The sequence below is a fragment of the Peromyscus californicus genome, unplaced genomic scaffold (genome assembly GCF_007827085.1).
Source record: "Peromyscus californicus insignis strain IS unplaced genomic scaffold, ASM782708v3 Scaffold_8__1_contigs__length_139910024, whole genome shotgun sequence".
Taxonomy (NCBI): domain Eukaryota; kingdom Metazoa; phylum Chordata; class Mammalia; order Rodentia; family Cricetidae; genus Peromyscus; species Peromyscus californicus.
The window spans coordinates 86,902,447-86,917,816 of NW_026294606.1; the positions used below are offsets into that span (position 1 = coordinate 86,902,447).

General features: G+C 41.0%; 1 pseudogene; it reads left to right on the forward strand.

Moving 5' to 3' along the window:
- Positions 1 to 610: 610 nt before the first annotated feature.
- Positions 611 to 15,370, forward strand: part of LOC128103325 (zinc finger protein 431-like) — a 47,528-nt pseudogene continuing 32,768 nt past the window's right edge.

Sequence of the window (15,370 nt, forward strand, 5' to 3'; positions counted from 1 at the left end):
ACCCTGAAGACTACTCTTTTTATTATTATTCATTTGTCAAGACTTTGTCCTGAATTCCGGAAGAAAACTTCGACAGCAATGGAACCACCATTCAGCCTTCTGGTGGGAGACAAATCTATCATCACGTGTTTTTATCTGGTCCCTGCATTTCTCCCCTTGTTCTCTGAATTGCCTGTGACTAACAGGTAAAAGGACCTTCAGTTCACCTCACCTCAGCATGAAACCACAGAACAAACATCTCCTTCTGTGTCCTTAAATCTCTCTTTAAAATTGTGAGTATTCTGGGCACCCTTCACCTGTGGGGGGGAATCACTCCACTCCACATTGAGGAAATGGCTGTGCAAATTAGTCACGTTGTGTTCTGAAGGAAGAAGGGAAAGTGCCTATGGAGTGCAGGAAGATGGTGGGTCAGCTGTAGGAGCCAGAGCAAGTGCTATTGAAATGCATATCTCTGCAGATCTGGAGAAGGTCTGGGTCTGAGGTGGAAGGCAGACACAGCAACCATTGTTCTGTGTCTTTAAGCTCACTGTAACCCTAAGGGAGGTGCTCTTGTCACTCAGGCCTCACTAGCCAATCAGGGCCTCCAAGCCAAACTGCCAGTCAGAGTGGAGCAGGGCCCTTCCTGGAGTCGGAGGGCTTGGCTTAGCAGAGGAGCTGATGCCAGTGCCTTTGTGTGCTGTGCTGTGAGTGCTGCTGCGGGAAACTGTGAGAGTGCAATGGGCGAACTGGGAAGCCACGACATGGTGAGTGAGGAGCTGCTGTCCCCAGATGAGGATGAGCAGATGGGAAGGTGCAGGAGGCAGTTTGGCGGGTCCTCCTTGGGGCTGTGTAGGAATCTGCAGCCAGATTCCCTGTCCTTTGCATTCCCGCATGGTTCCTGCAACTCCCTGCATGCACAGGCCTCAGAATAACTTTGATCTGTGGGCTGCGTCTTTTCAGAGCATTGGGAGCAGGGAGCTGTGTGTAGAAACATATTTGTAGTCAATAACACCATGCTTTTGGTGTATCCATGGCAGGCAGGTTTCCAAACTTAGAGAGGCCTACTTTCTCCAGTATCTTCTAGACGTTCAGCACTTTGCATTTAACCTTTACCTGTAAGATCATTTACAGTTAATTTTGTGGAGGTTGTAAAAGGCATCTCTTGTGTTGGGTAGCACTCTACTAGTGAGCTGTGATGTAGAAGAGTAGAATTGGTGATATAAATGTTTTACAAATCTTGGTAGATAGTTTCACAGTGTACAATGTAGCTGAGGGAGGACCGCCTCCACAATACTCCAAAGATGAGTCTGCGCTAACCAGGCCTGGTAGCGATAAGGATGTTAGGCTACATATTTTTTTCACCAGGATTGTTCACACATTTGCTTCCAAACAGTCACACCCCTGACTGACTACCAGGCACGAGGCCCATCCCTACTTCAAAGAACAGGCCTCTAACAAGCTGCTCAAGGACGCATTACAGGGTCACAACCTCCCTTAAGGCCTGGTGTGCCTTCAAGTTCCAGTTTTCTCAAGAAAAGCATAGTTCTGAGAGATGAGCAGTATGACACCAGGTGACAACTACTGGAAAAGTAAAACACTGTTGTGTTTCATTTAGGCCCTCAGGCAGGGAGGAAGAACATTCTTGGGAGAGGGAATAACAGCCTGGAGTCTAGGCCTTGGGAGCTTGGCCTAAGGCCTTGATGTATTGAGAATAAAACAGAGCTCTTTCTCTAAAACCAGGAATATAGAGCTGGTAGTGGTCTCGGGCCAGGGCCTTTGTGGAGGGGTTACTCCAGATCCTGAGAACCCAACTCTTCCCACCACATGGAGCTGTGGTTGTCAGTCCCAGGGCCACTGTAGGCTGAGTCAGTAATGTCCTTAAGATACTGTGTCCCCTTGTGCAGTATTATTTGATTAGACTCCTCCTGAATTTGTCCCCTTGTATGACAGTTTCTGCTGACTTCATAGAAGTTCCCCATTTCCTTCCATTTCCCCCAGAAGTGTATACAAGATTCTATTCTTATGAAGCTTACTTGGCATGAGACACAGCTTGTGCAAACCTCCCCACCCCAGCTTTTATCTTTTCTACCTTCCACTTCTCCTGTCTTTCTCATTCCCTGGCACTTTCCCCTCAGGACCCTGTCACTGAAGAATGACCTGCTGTATCAGGTCACTGGTGTACTTCAGAAGTAATTCTGATAATATCTTTGCTGTGTAAGTCTCCCATCTGCCTAAGTGTTCAGACTTGCAGTCTCCCATCCCTATATATGTTGTTCAAAGTGTAGCCTGGAGCATGACCCTAAAAGAACCTTAAGGATGACAGCATAAGTGGAATGCAGAGTCTGTCCAGGCTGGCTCCTCTGTGAGCATTAGACAGAGATAGAAGCATGCTGTCATTAAAGAGACTTTTCTTTATTAAACTCCTAAGTGTGTGGAGTGATTTCTCCCTGGGAAGACATAGTATTTCTAGAGCAGCTGCATTTCCAGCCTTTAGCAAAATGTTTCTGAGACAAGCTCCCTTCTATTGACTCAGGGGGCCTTGATTTCAGACTGTTGCACTCCAGGGCAATGATCTTGTTGTCCTATATTACACCTCCAAAATTCTTAAATTAAATGTCTACCACCTCAGAATTTAAAGTTCTCCATTTGAGTCATGTAGAGTCGACTGTCTATTGCAGTTACAGGAAAAGGATTTGCATGTGGAGCGTGGCTTCTGCCTTCAGACCAGATTAGGAGGAATAGTTTATTGTGTACACTGCAGGGGGAAACAGGCTAGGCAGTCAGCTGCTGGAGTCACCATTATGAAAAGGTCCTGATTGTGGCAGGAGGAGTTAATTCATAATTTCCCAGCAGCATGTATTAATTCATGTGAAGTGAATGAAGACAGACCAGATTGGTGGGTGTACAAATTGAGATAGTTGCCTTGAGGTAGTGAATATTGAATTTGCATTAGGAGACTCTCCTGTGCAGATATGTTCAGTCCTGATTCACACAAATAAGTCAGCTTAGAGACTTGAGAAATAGGCCATTGTCTGTAACTGTGTGTGTCAGGTTACAGATCTCAGCAGCTAACATGTACTTACAGGGAAGATCAATCAGTCTCTTATTAATGGTCTTCCCCCTACTAGGGAAGGACCTACCCTTTTTCAAAGTCAATAGAGCTATGTCATTTAATCTTGAAAATATATTATTTTTATCATTTTAAAACGCCACTTATTGGTATCATTTTTAATGTTTTTTATGTGCATTATTCCTCTTATCTCTATTTCTGTTCTCCAATGTTTCTTGATCATTAAGAATGTCATTCCTTTTTTCTCAAGTGCTATTGATTTATTTACTTCTGTTTAGAACAATATGTCCTGTAGCCCAGGCTTGCTGGAGCTGAGTTGAGAATTACTCTGAATACCTAATCCTGCCTCTGCTGCCCCGTGCTGGGAAGGCAGTCCTGCAACTTCTTCCAGGCTGGGCCTTGACTGGTCAGTGAGAAGGATAAGAGACCAGGGAATGAGTGTCCTCCAATCTCTCTGACTTACTGGGGAGTTACAAATGAAGAAGGACCTGTGCAAGAGTTGAGTTCCCTGACCAACGCTGAGGCTGATGTAGTCACAGCACAGAGAAGGAATGCAGGAAGGAGGGTGAGAGCTTTCCTGCTTTGGCAGTAGTTGATTTTAGCAATATGGAGTCAGGTAATCAATTTTAGGCATCAATAAATGTCCTGATTGGCCATTTCTTGAGGTCCACAGACCATAACAATCAAGAATCTGGGCACAGGACTGACCTTATGTAACTAAATTCCTGCAGTTACACTAGTTGAACCAAAATAGAGGATCTTTGTAAAATGTTGTGGCCCTGCCTAACAGGACTGTTATTTTCCTGTAGTAAGATGTACAGGCTAAAGGGAAAGATGCGTGTCATCCTTGGAGTGCTCTCATATAAATCCCTAGCCTCTGGAGCATATGGCCCAGAAGCCTGTTTGAACTTTTCAAACTAACTATTTAAGAGAAAAACTACATCACACCCAGAGTCTCCTTGTTGCCTCCAAGCCATACATTGACCCTTCATTGTTTTCTTATTCATGGTCTCTTTTTTGCTTTATCAATGGTCACTGTTTGAATGTGACCTGTTTGGCTGCAGGACTTTCTAACTAAGTAGCAAAGGGTTGGCTGCACTGGACATTGAGTGTGTAATGGAATGTGCACATAAAGGACCCTGCGCCTTGGAGGAGGAACAGAAAGTGCTCTGGGAGAGTGGAGGAATGTCTACTAAAATACAAACTTCCCAGTCTAGGGCTGTGTTTACTGGGCTGGAAGTGTAGAGCTGGGAACGCTTGTGCTGCCTGAGTCAGTTGATCTCTGCTCATCCATTCTGAGGTCCAGCTTGGTGGCCATAGCTAATGAGGGACTCTGGCAAGGCTTCACAATAGCAGTACTAGTTTGCAGGTTCTTTCCAGGATTCTTCTCTGCTTCTGCTGTAGGGAATTGTAAGGAAGATCACAAGCAATGTCATGGTGAGTGTGGGGTGTTCAGAGCAGGTCTGCTGTGCTGTCATTTCTGCTGGGACTTGAATGGACCATGAGTCAGTCTGTGGTTCTGTTGGTCCATGTGATGACCTGGGCAGTAGTCCTTGTCTTCTGAGCCTCCCTGTGTGGGATTTCCTGGGGATGGAGTGGCTGTTTAACTTTGGCATTGGAGGATGTGATACTTGTGATATCACTATCCAGTGTGCACACACAAACATTGCTTGTGTTGTTTGGTAGGAAAAGAAATTGGAAAAAGTGAAGGTCTGGTTCCTAGAAGTTCTGAATATTTCATTCCACATTCAGATTTATCTTCTAAATGTTACAAATAGTTTAGGAAGTGGTTGAAAGAATCATCCTTCAGCAATACATGATTAGAGTGCTTTTAATGTTCTGCTACCACCAGCCACCATGGTGTGATTCAGTGAAGTTCAGTTCCAGGGGACAAAGGGAGTTTCTGATCTGCAGAGATTTCTCATGTGTCTCCATGGTGTTGGGCAGGTGGATAGGGCAGATTCCACATCTTGTGCCATGATCCATGTGTCAGGAAGCAGATTTTAAATTATTTTTCTGTGTTGTTTTGGGATTGGGCATCAGTAGGGCTGTGTTTACCTGAAACCACAAGGAGCCATAGCAGGAGATCACCTCCATTTACAGAAAGCATTAGAGCATGGGGCTTCTGTCTTTGGAATAAATACCGGTAGCTGGAGATCAGAAACACAACAACTTGAGGGTTACTTTGAGTTAATATTGTGGAAGTTGTGAAGTCTGTGTTTATTTAATTCTATACACTTAGACTCATAGGGAGATGGGTAACATTTGTCAAGATTACACGTTTCCTGGATGAGTTTCCTTTGTTTTTTTGATTAAAAGTTGACAATTTTCCTGCCTTTGTTCTTGGCTTTTTCTCTCCATCCCCTCTGTTCTTTGACAAACATTGTACACATTCTTGATTGTTGTAGCTTTGTGGTAAGTATAGAAGTCATATTGTGTCTATCTGTGTACTATTTTTTCATAATCCCATTGGGCATTCTGAGTGTTTCTACTGTGAATGTAGCTTTGTAATCAGCTTTTCTGTTATAAATTGTTTGGCATTGTCATTGGAGCGTATTCACTTTATGGTGCAAATATACCATACACAGCACCCTATATTGATGCATCATGTTCCCAAGGATCATTTATTTACTTCTTTATTTATTTAGGTTTTGATGTTCTTCTTGTTAATCTGTGATGGACTTTTAGTTTATGGGATAAAGAGTATTATGAGTCTGGGCAGGTGGCTCAGCACATATTCTTGGGGATGACCTGAGTTCAGATACCAACACTCAAGTTGGGAGGCTCATAAACTATCTACTATTCAAGATCCAGTTGATCTGACCCCCTTTCTTTTTATTTGACACTTATATACATATAGAAGATATCCTCTTTCATGCACAAACATACACACAAAATAGTAATAAACTTGTTTTCAAAAGTGCTCATGACTTATAAAGCAATTAAAGCAAAATAAGTTGCTTTAGGCGCATACTGATTCTTTAAAAAATTGGTTATCTTGCATTTTATATTAAAAAGTTTTGATTTCCTCATTCTGGTGCAGGCTTACAGGCAATCACATACCACAGAAAACAAAATGATGTGCAAGTGATGCAAACAGACATCTTTTTCTTTATCATAAGAGAATGAGATCCTTTTAGTAGTCAAAACTATTTTCTATAAAATTAAAACATCAGAATGCTTCAAGCGAATCTCTCCAATTTTGGTGGAACACCTTCCTTGCCCAACCAATTTTCTATGATTGGCAAAGGAGAGAACTGAGTGCATAGGATAATGGTGGCTAGTGATTTCTTGGAGTTTGATTTTGATTAGAATCTTGTAGTTCTATATAGACCATAATATATATTTGTAGGTCTTTCTTTGTATCTTGTTTTCTTAGTAGTGCCATCTGTGGTGTTGATTTTATTCATTGTAATCAAATTGTATTGTTTATTTTCTGGAAAATGATAGACCTTCACCAATTTTGTATTTATGAAATTTCTTGTTATGAGTTCCTTGAGTTTTTGTTGGTTTGGGAATTTTCTGTGGAGAGACAGTTTTCGTTTTCTCTTCTTGATCTCAGAGACTTGCCCCTTCCCATTTCCTGGCATATCTATGTTTTTCAGTTGTTGCTATCTTTATGTTTTGGTTTTTGCTGCTTAAGTGATTGATATGATTAATACATGGGCTTTAGATCTTTAAAACTGTCTTGTATATTATTGTCTCCTTTTCCTAATTAGTCTTAGCCCTCAATATGACATAGCCTAGGGTCATCTGAGGGAGCATCAATTGAGAGCATGCCAAGTCAGAATATCAGGTTTCGGTATCTGAGAGAGATTGTGTTGATTATGATTGACGTGGGAAGACTTTTGCCCTGAGTTGGCAGTGACTCTAAGCAAGTGGGCCTGGGCTGGATAAGATAACTAGCTGAGCCGGGCAGCGGTGGCTCACGCCTTTAATCCCAGCACTGGGAGACAGAGGCAGACGGATCTCTGTGAGTTGGAGGCCAGCTTGGGCTACAGAGTGAGTTCCAGGACAGGCTCCAAAGCTACACAGAGAAACCCCCGTCTTGAAAAACAAACAAACAAACAAACAAAAAAGATAGCTAGCTGAACATGAGAAAGTAACTAGGCAAGAGAGAAAGCCAGGAAACAATGTTTCCCCATGTTTTGCCTTCAGTTCTTAGCTTGAGTTTCTATCCTTAGCTTGCACAAGGAGGGACTGACCTAGGTGTATCAACCAAATAAACCTGTTCATTACCTGGGTGAGTTTTGGTTAGAGAATCTAATGACAACAGCAGAGAAGGAAGTTGGAACAAAAAATGGTACCTCAAATAAGATTTTGTTGCTGCTAAGGACCTGGGAATGCTGACTTTGGAGGAATATTGAAAATATTAAGACTTTAGATGGCAAAAGCCATAGAAAGCTGTGCACAGAACTTAATCAGCTGTTCTGGTAGGACCTGGAGGATTGGAATGTTGAGATAATGGCAGACAGTGGAGCTGAAGGTCATAGGATTTTAGTGAGCAACACAGGGAACCATAGAGTTGGCCTGGCCTACCTGCCTTGAAAGACATGTGTCATAGGTTTTTCAGGTGAGAGTCCATGGCTCCTGGGGCACAATGCACCTTCCAGTTCCTGAGAGACTGATGCACCCACCCAGTCGGTGAAGCATTCAGGCTGCTTTGTGTTTCTCTGTATGATCCATTAGTTTTGGAGTTCTACAAAAACACCAAGGTATGTACTCACAACATATATGCAAAGGACCAAGCACAGACCCCTACAGGATCCATGATTGCTGCTTCAGTCTGTGTGAGTACCTAGGACACCTGGTTATTTGATTCTGTGGTCTGTGTTCTCCCTACATCCCTCTGGATGCCACAATTCTTCCTCACTCTTATCTGCAGGGTTTCCTGATGTTTGGCTGTGGGTCTCTGCATCTGCTCCCATCAGTTTCTGGATTAAGCTTGTCTGAACACAATTGGGCTAAGTACCATTCTATGAGTATAGCAGAATATCATTAGGAATCCTTCCATTGATTTTTTTTTTTTTTTTTAGTCTTGTTTGGTTCTATCTAGATCTCTGGACTATTGAGCTTCAGGTTCTTGGACATCCAATCAGTGTTTGACTTGGGCTCTTTCACATGGAATGGGTCCAAAGTTAAACCAGTCATTGGTTGTCCACTCCTACAAGTTTTGAGTCACCAATAATGCAGCATCTTGCAAGTAGGACTAATTGTAGGTTGAAGGTTTCTGGCTGGGTTGGTGTCCTAGTCCCAATACTGAAAGCCTTGCCCGGTTAGAGAAAGCTGTTCAGGCTCCTCATCCCCCATTCCTAGGAGTCCTCTATAGGGTCATTTTCATAGCATCCAAGTTGTATCCAAAGAGCTAGGTGTACTGCCTCTTTTAGAGTTAGAAAGGAAAGTGGTTCCACCAATGAGAGCTATATAACTGAGGCTGCAGAGACTGAGGGCATTTGATCACATCCATTGAGCCAGTCACCCATTTGTGGGGGTTGATATGGAAGATTTAAAAACAAAAACTCAACATGTGTGGACTAATGGCAACTAAACTTGGCTGCTTGTCAGGATTCCAAGAAGAGCTCACTACAGCTTACTCAATGCCATCTGAGTTACTCTGAAGCATAGCAATTAGGAGATGGAATCTAGAAAATGGGATTTTAAGTAAAACTTGTTTAATGTAGGTATTTGTAATCTGCAGCTCTAGAGAGTTTCACTGAAGGAAGAACTCTCAACTTGGCATCATGTGGAATCTTCACACTAGAGGGATTATTTGCTCCTATAGGTATTCTGTATTTTAATTTTAAGGACTTCCCTGTCACTTTCCTATACCAATGTATGGTGTTATAATTTGTATGCATCTTAAATTGCCAACTTTGTCCTGTGGCGAAGGCATCTAGCTAATGTTTAGCACTTAAGTTTCAAGCTGGTGTTAGCAACTGCATAGACAAGTGGATATAGTGAATTTGGGTAACTGTAGCCACTGTTGCTTTAGATAAAATTATTTTAAGCACTAAAATCTCCCCAATTAATGAAGTTGACCTAGGATGGTTCAATAGTAAACTTGAGTTAGTTCTTGTATGTTTGAAAAACAATCACACAAGACAGTATATTTACACTGACTTTAGGTGTCAGCAATCATTTTATAAAGTTTATTTACATATATTTGTGAGATCTTGAGATGACTCATCAGGTCAAAACATGTTGCTGTATAAGCACAATAAGCTTGTTCCTGGGAACCCATGGTAGGAAGAGCCAAGTCCTGTAAGTTTTCATTGGCCAGTACACATGACATATAGCATATACCTGCACTCACACATCAAACAGACACACACACACACACACACACACGCACGCACGCACGCACGCACGCACGCACGCACGCACGCACGCACGCGCGCGCACACACACACACATCTCTCTCTCTCACATACACACATGCACAAATACACAACATACACACAAATGCACACATTTCTCACACATAAACTCACACACCACATACACAAATACACACACACTCAAACACACACACAAACACTAACATACAAACACAAATGCAAACATAAAGGCACACATCACACAAACACATACACATAACACATACCCAGACACACACACCACACACACACAAATACACACACAAACACATACATCCACAAAGGAATGTTCAAAAACAGTATTAGTATTTAAAGAACACTTAGGATATATGTGGTGAATAAATTTACACAGGACTGAATTTTTTGTTCAATTTGTTATTCTTTATTTGTATGACATAACATCATGTTCTGAAAAGTTCTGACCTCATAGAACTAGTCTGTTCTGGTAGCCATAATAGAAATATTTGCAAAGTATGATACTTGGAATACTTTGGCTACTATGAGGAGAGGATGCATAAAATATTTTTGCATTTATTAGTGGTTTAGAAGAATCATTTTGAATCTTCATCAACATAAAAGGCTGTGCCTGTTGGAGACACTCAAATTTTAAAGACCCTTGACGGTTAAGTAATAAAGAACTTTAAAGTTTTGATGTAATGATATAAGACTTCGTTTTTTGTTTGTTTGTTTGTTTGTTTGTTTGTTTGACACATTCTTTCTATGTAGCCCTGGCTGTCCTGGAACTTGCTATGTAGACCAGGCTGGCTTTGAACTCACAGGCATCCTCCAAGTGCTGGGAATGAAGGTTTACACCAGCATGCCTGACCTTGGCTTTGGGTTCTTTGAAACAGTCTTAATATGTATTCTTGGTGGGCCTGGAGTTGCTGAGTAGAGCAGGCTGGCTATAAGCTCAGAGATCTGCTTGCCTTTGACTCTGGAGCCCTGGGAATAAAGTGTATGCCACCACATATGGCTAAGATCTTTCTTATATGACCACTAAATGCCAGTGTTGGTTGTGCTTTGCAGAAGTAGAATAACATATGTGGCCAAAAATTTCAGGCCCGACTTAACTTGCTTTGCAAACTGGTCATTAGTAGTCCAGGGTGGCCTTGAATTCTATATTCATCTGAGGATGGCCTTGTATTGTTGCTCTTACCCCCACACAAGCCACTGTCCAGCCTATGATTAAACAAGTAAAATGTGAAAATGTTGCTCCTTTGTTCATCCTGCAGGGTTTGTTTCAGAGTGGAAGAATAATCTTGTTTGTCATGCAGACCTGTGTGATTTCTGTTTACTTTTTGCCCATTTTTGGCCCAAGTCTATACAAATTAGTTCTAAATCATGATTATCACTCAGCTTTCCTTCTGAAAAGTTTATTTGCTTTTACAATTATGATTTTTTTTTGCATATCTTAGATTCTCCATTATTCTAGATAATTTTCATGTTTTGTGTAAAACCCAGGCAGGCATCATGCCAGGCAGAAGTTCTACCACTGAGCTGCTTCCTTAGAAACACTTGTCTGAGGTTTGAAAATATTTTTTCTTTGGTGTGATTTCAGTAAATAGATCAATCCCATTGCTTAACTTTTTTTTTTAATTAATTTTTACTTCTATGGGTTTTCTTGCAGTAGGATAATTGTGCTGGTAGATGACTTCATTTCTTTATTTTTAAGGTTTTTTTGTTTCATGTATCCTATCATTGAATAAAGACTTAGTCTTTTCTTGTGGAAAGTATTGAGTTTGAATGTCACAAAGCCTAAAAAATATGTTGGCTAAATTACCTTTACCCTGTTTTTAAATTTTTAATTATTGAATTAATTGATATATTTGAGCTAATTTGCTGGGTAGCTTTTCTGGAATTCATCCATGTAAACCAGGCTGGTCTCACACTTGGGATAATCCTGCTGCATTCCAAGAGCTGGGATTACAGGTGTGTGCCCAGTAAAATATCATTTATCTTGCAGTTATTTTCTCCCCTAATATATGTCTAAATTAATGATTGTGTATTGCAGCAAATGTGAAATCTGCTAGCAAATGTAGCTCATTGGGATGGACATTTCCCCTTCTTCAGTTGAAAGTTAGGATTTTTGATTGCAGATTACTTAAATGCAGGATACATTTTCAGTCCTATGGAAGTATGGAGACATGTGTGTTTATGTTAAGGGAAGCTATTACTACTTTTCTGTAACAGTAACAATATACCAGGAAGGTCCAGTCAAATACAAATAAGAAATAAAGTTTCCTGCAGTCCCAGTCTGTGTTCTTTTAGGCCCCTAAGTACAGGTTGTGTTCCTTGTAGGGAAAGCTGTTTTCTGGGTTTAAGAGTCAGGTTATTTTATCAGTTTCAAATGAGACTAGTCCACCATTCTGTTTGCTAACAGACATATCCAAGGATCAGTTGTTAACTGCAATCTGCTCCAAACAACCAGGAGCTCTGGACTTGCTAAAGGCTGATGTAGACTAGCCTAGCCAATGTTGACACAGCTGGGTCATATAACCACATGCTTCTGACAGATGCCCCATTGCCTAAATTCCCTCCTTACCTTTGACTAGCCTTTCGGTCTTGTTGGGTCCTGACCATTTATGCCCCATTTCAGCTTAAAGTGTCTATAGGCGTGAGTACATTGTCCCTTCCCCCAAAACAGGCTAAAAGGGGTAAGTCAAAGAGAAACTCCCTGGTATAGGGGACAAAATGTCTACCTATATTGCCCATTGACATACTAGGAAACTGGACCTGCAGCTGTCAATTGATAGATTTGTTAACTAAAATGGTTCTGCAATAAGATAAGACACTTGATCTTCTTTATGCAGACCCAAAGACGTATTATATGGCCTTAAGAAATTATTATTTCTACACAAATCATTCAGGATTATGATCTGGCTGTACTCAAAGATCAGAACTACAGGACCTTAAAAATGACAGTAGATGCAGATGTCACTGCCCTAGAACAATCTGTTACACATTTAGAGGAATTGTTATTCTCTCTCTAGGTTAAATAGTTTTCCAGGATAGAAGGGGCCTTGACCTAAGATTTGTTCAATTGGTTCCTCTGGTTATCATTTCTTCAACAAGGGGCCTATGCAAGGCCTATGCAAGGTGAGCACTTCTATTTTTATGTACTGCTCAGGGGTCATTAGAAACTCCATGGCAGAGAAAAGCAGTGGCAACAAGGAAACCACCTTGTTACCTGCCTTACCAGCCCCGTAATAATCTTGCTTCTTTTGAACCTTTTTATAGGGGTAGCCTAGGACCACCTGCATCTCAGATGTTTGCATTAAGATTCACAATAATGACAAAACTGCAACTATGAAATAACAGCAAGCCTCAAATATTTTGGATTGGTATGAACTTTTTGTATGTTGATAGAAATATAAACTATATTTGATTTAACTCTGGTTTATAATATACTCTATAAGATAATAGAATTTAAATATTATAAAGATCTATTCAGATTAACAAAAGCTAACTCAGAGATTTACACCTATGTCTTTGCCAAGTATTCAACACCAAGCTTCTGGAGAATTTAAATAAATGATGGCCTAGGTTTGTTAAATAACATATTTGATAAGTAAGATACATATTTTATAATGGCGTTTCTGGTTCCCTGAGATGAGAGGGTTCCTTTCCCAGTGTTGGGCCAGACCCCAACTCACAAACCCCTTTTCTTGGTCTTATGAAAGCTGCTAACATATTGAAGATTGTTAGGAAACATAAGCTGATAGTCTTTCATACCTAATAGACAGTCCTTAAATGCTCAGAGATCTGCAGAATATGGCATTTAAAATGTTTAATTAGAAAGCTTTTTATGATAGAGAGACATGCTGGCTCCTGGCAGCACCTTTATTTCCTCCAAAGAAGATGGATGGGCACAGAAGAACTTCCACCCAGAACTTGCTCCAGAGTGGAAGCACCAGCCACTGAAAAAAAAACTGCCTATTAGCTGGGTGGTGGTGGTGCATTCCTTTAATCCCAGCACTCGGGGGAGGCAAAGTCAGGTGGATCTCTGTGAGTTCAAGGCCTACCTGGTCTACAAAGTGAGTTCAAGGACAGCCTCCAAAGCTACACAGGGAAACCCTGTCTTGAAAAACAAAAAACAAAAACAAAACAAAAAAACCTGCCTATTACCTCAACTACTGCCTTTCGCCTCGACTGCTGACAGGGCCTTCTTCAGATCATGGACAACAGGACTCTGGGGAATCCATTGCCTCACTTTTGCCTTGACAAGGTAGACTGGTCCTCCCCACAAGCTCCTATACCATGACTGTCAGATCTTCTGAGGCCTGGCAGATCTAGGTCTGGCAACTGAAGACTGAGGTTGTTGCCCTGAGACCTCTGCCCTCAATGACCATGGAGGACCCTGAGGTGCTGTCTACATAGTCAGCAAGTAAGTCTCTGTCACGTTCAATCACTAACTCAGGTAAAATTTCTCCTTCTCAGGTCTCTGATGTCACTTGACAGTTCAGCAGCAACCAAGGCTTCAGCTGCCTTCTCAGTTCTCTGTAAAATTCACGGGCCTCGCTCTCTTAGAGCTGGTACTAAGTCTAGACACAGTTCACCTTGCTACCAGACTCAAAAAAGGGATAAACTCACTTTGTAAAGACTGCTCTTAGTATCTCCTGGTGAATTAAATTTTTAAAAGGTGCTATGAGACATCTACCATGGAGAGCTGCATACAGGGGATGGAAGTAGGAAAGGAGAGACATGTATGGAAATTTTCAGGGATAGAGTTATCTGTGCCCTTTGAGAATGAAGCCCCACCTGTTTGAGACAGAGCTACAGGATTTGTTGTTTTGCCCTGCTAAGTTTTTTCTTGCCTTGGTCCAGTCTTCCTTCACTGTGTCTACATTCCTTTTTTTCTTTTTTCAAAATTTAATCTTCTCTCATTCAATATATTGTGACTGCAGTTTCCTCTTCTTACACTCCTCCCAGTTCTCTCCACTGTTCCCATCATCACCAGATCCACTCCTTCTCTATTTCCCTTCAGACTAGAGCAGATATCCCAGGGATATCAACAAAACCTTGCATAACAAGTTACAATAAGACTAGGCACAAACCCTCATATCAAGGCTGGACAAAGCTACCTAGTAGGAGAAAAAGGGTTCCAAGGACAGGCAAAAGAGTCAGAGACACCCCCATCCTACTGTTAGAAGACCCACAAATACACCAAGCTGCAACACCATAACCTATATGCAGAGAGTCTGGTGCAGACCCCTGCAGGCTCTGTGATTACTGTTTCAGTCTCTATGAGCTCCTATGAGCCCTTCTTAGTTGATTCTGTGGACTGTGTTGTCCTGTGTCTTTCTTTAAGTTAAATTTTATTTAAATTAACTATAATTTTCAAATATCTTTTTTTTTCAAATATTTTCTGGGCCTTTGAGCTGAGATTCTTCTCCTTCTATTCCTATTATTCTTAGGTTTGATCTTTTCACAGTGTCCCAGATTGCCTGGATGTTTAAGTTTCAGGAAATTTTTAGATTTAACATTTTCTTTGGTCAATATATCCATTTCTTTTATCATATCTTCAAAGCCTAAAATTCTCTGTTCCATGTCTGGTATTCTTTTGGTAAAGGTTACCTCTGTAGGTCTTGCTTGATTATGTAGATTTTCTTTTCCATATTTCCTTCAGTTTGCATTCTTTAATTGTTTCTCTTTACATTTTCAGGTCTTGAACAGATTTATTCATTTCCCTCACATGTTTTTTTGGGGGGTGGGGGCTTTCTTTAAGGGATTTATTCATTTTCTCCAATATTTCATTTTTCCTTTCCCTGATTTCTTTAAGTGATTCATTCACTTCCTTTTTAAGGACTTCTATTATCTTTATAAAGTTGGTCTTAAGGTCTCTTAATTGTGATTCAACTATGTTGGAAAATTCTGGCTTGCTGTAGTAGGATAGCTGGAATCTGATAGGGACATTGGTCTGGCTGTTGTTGATTGTGTTCTTATC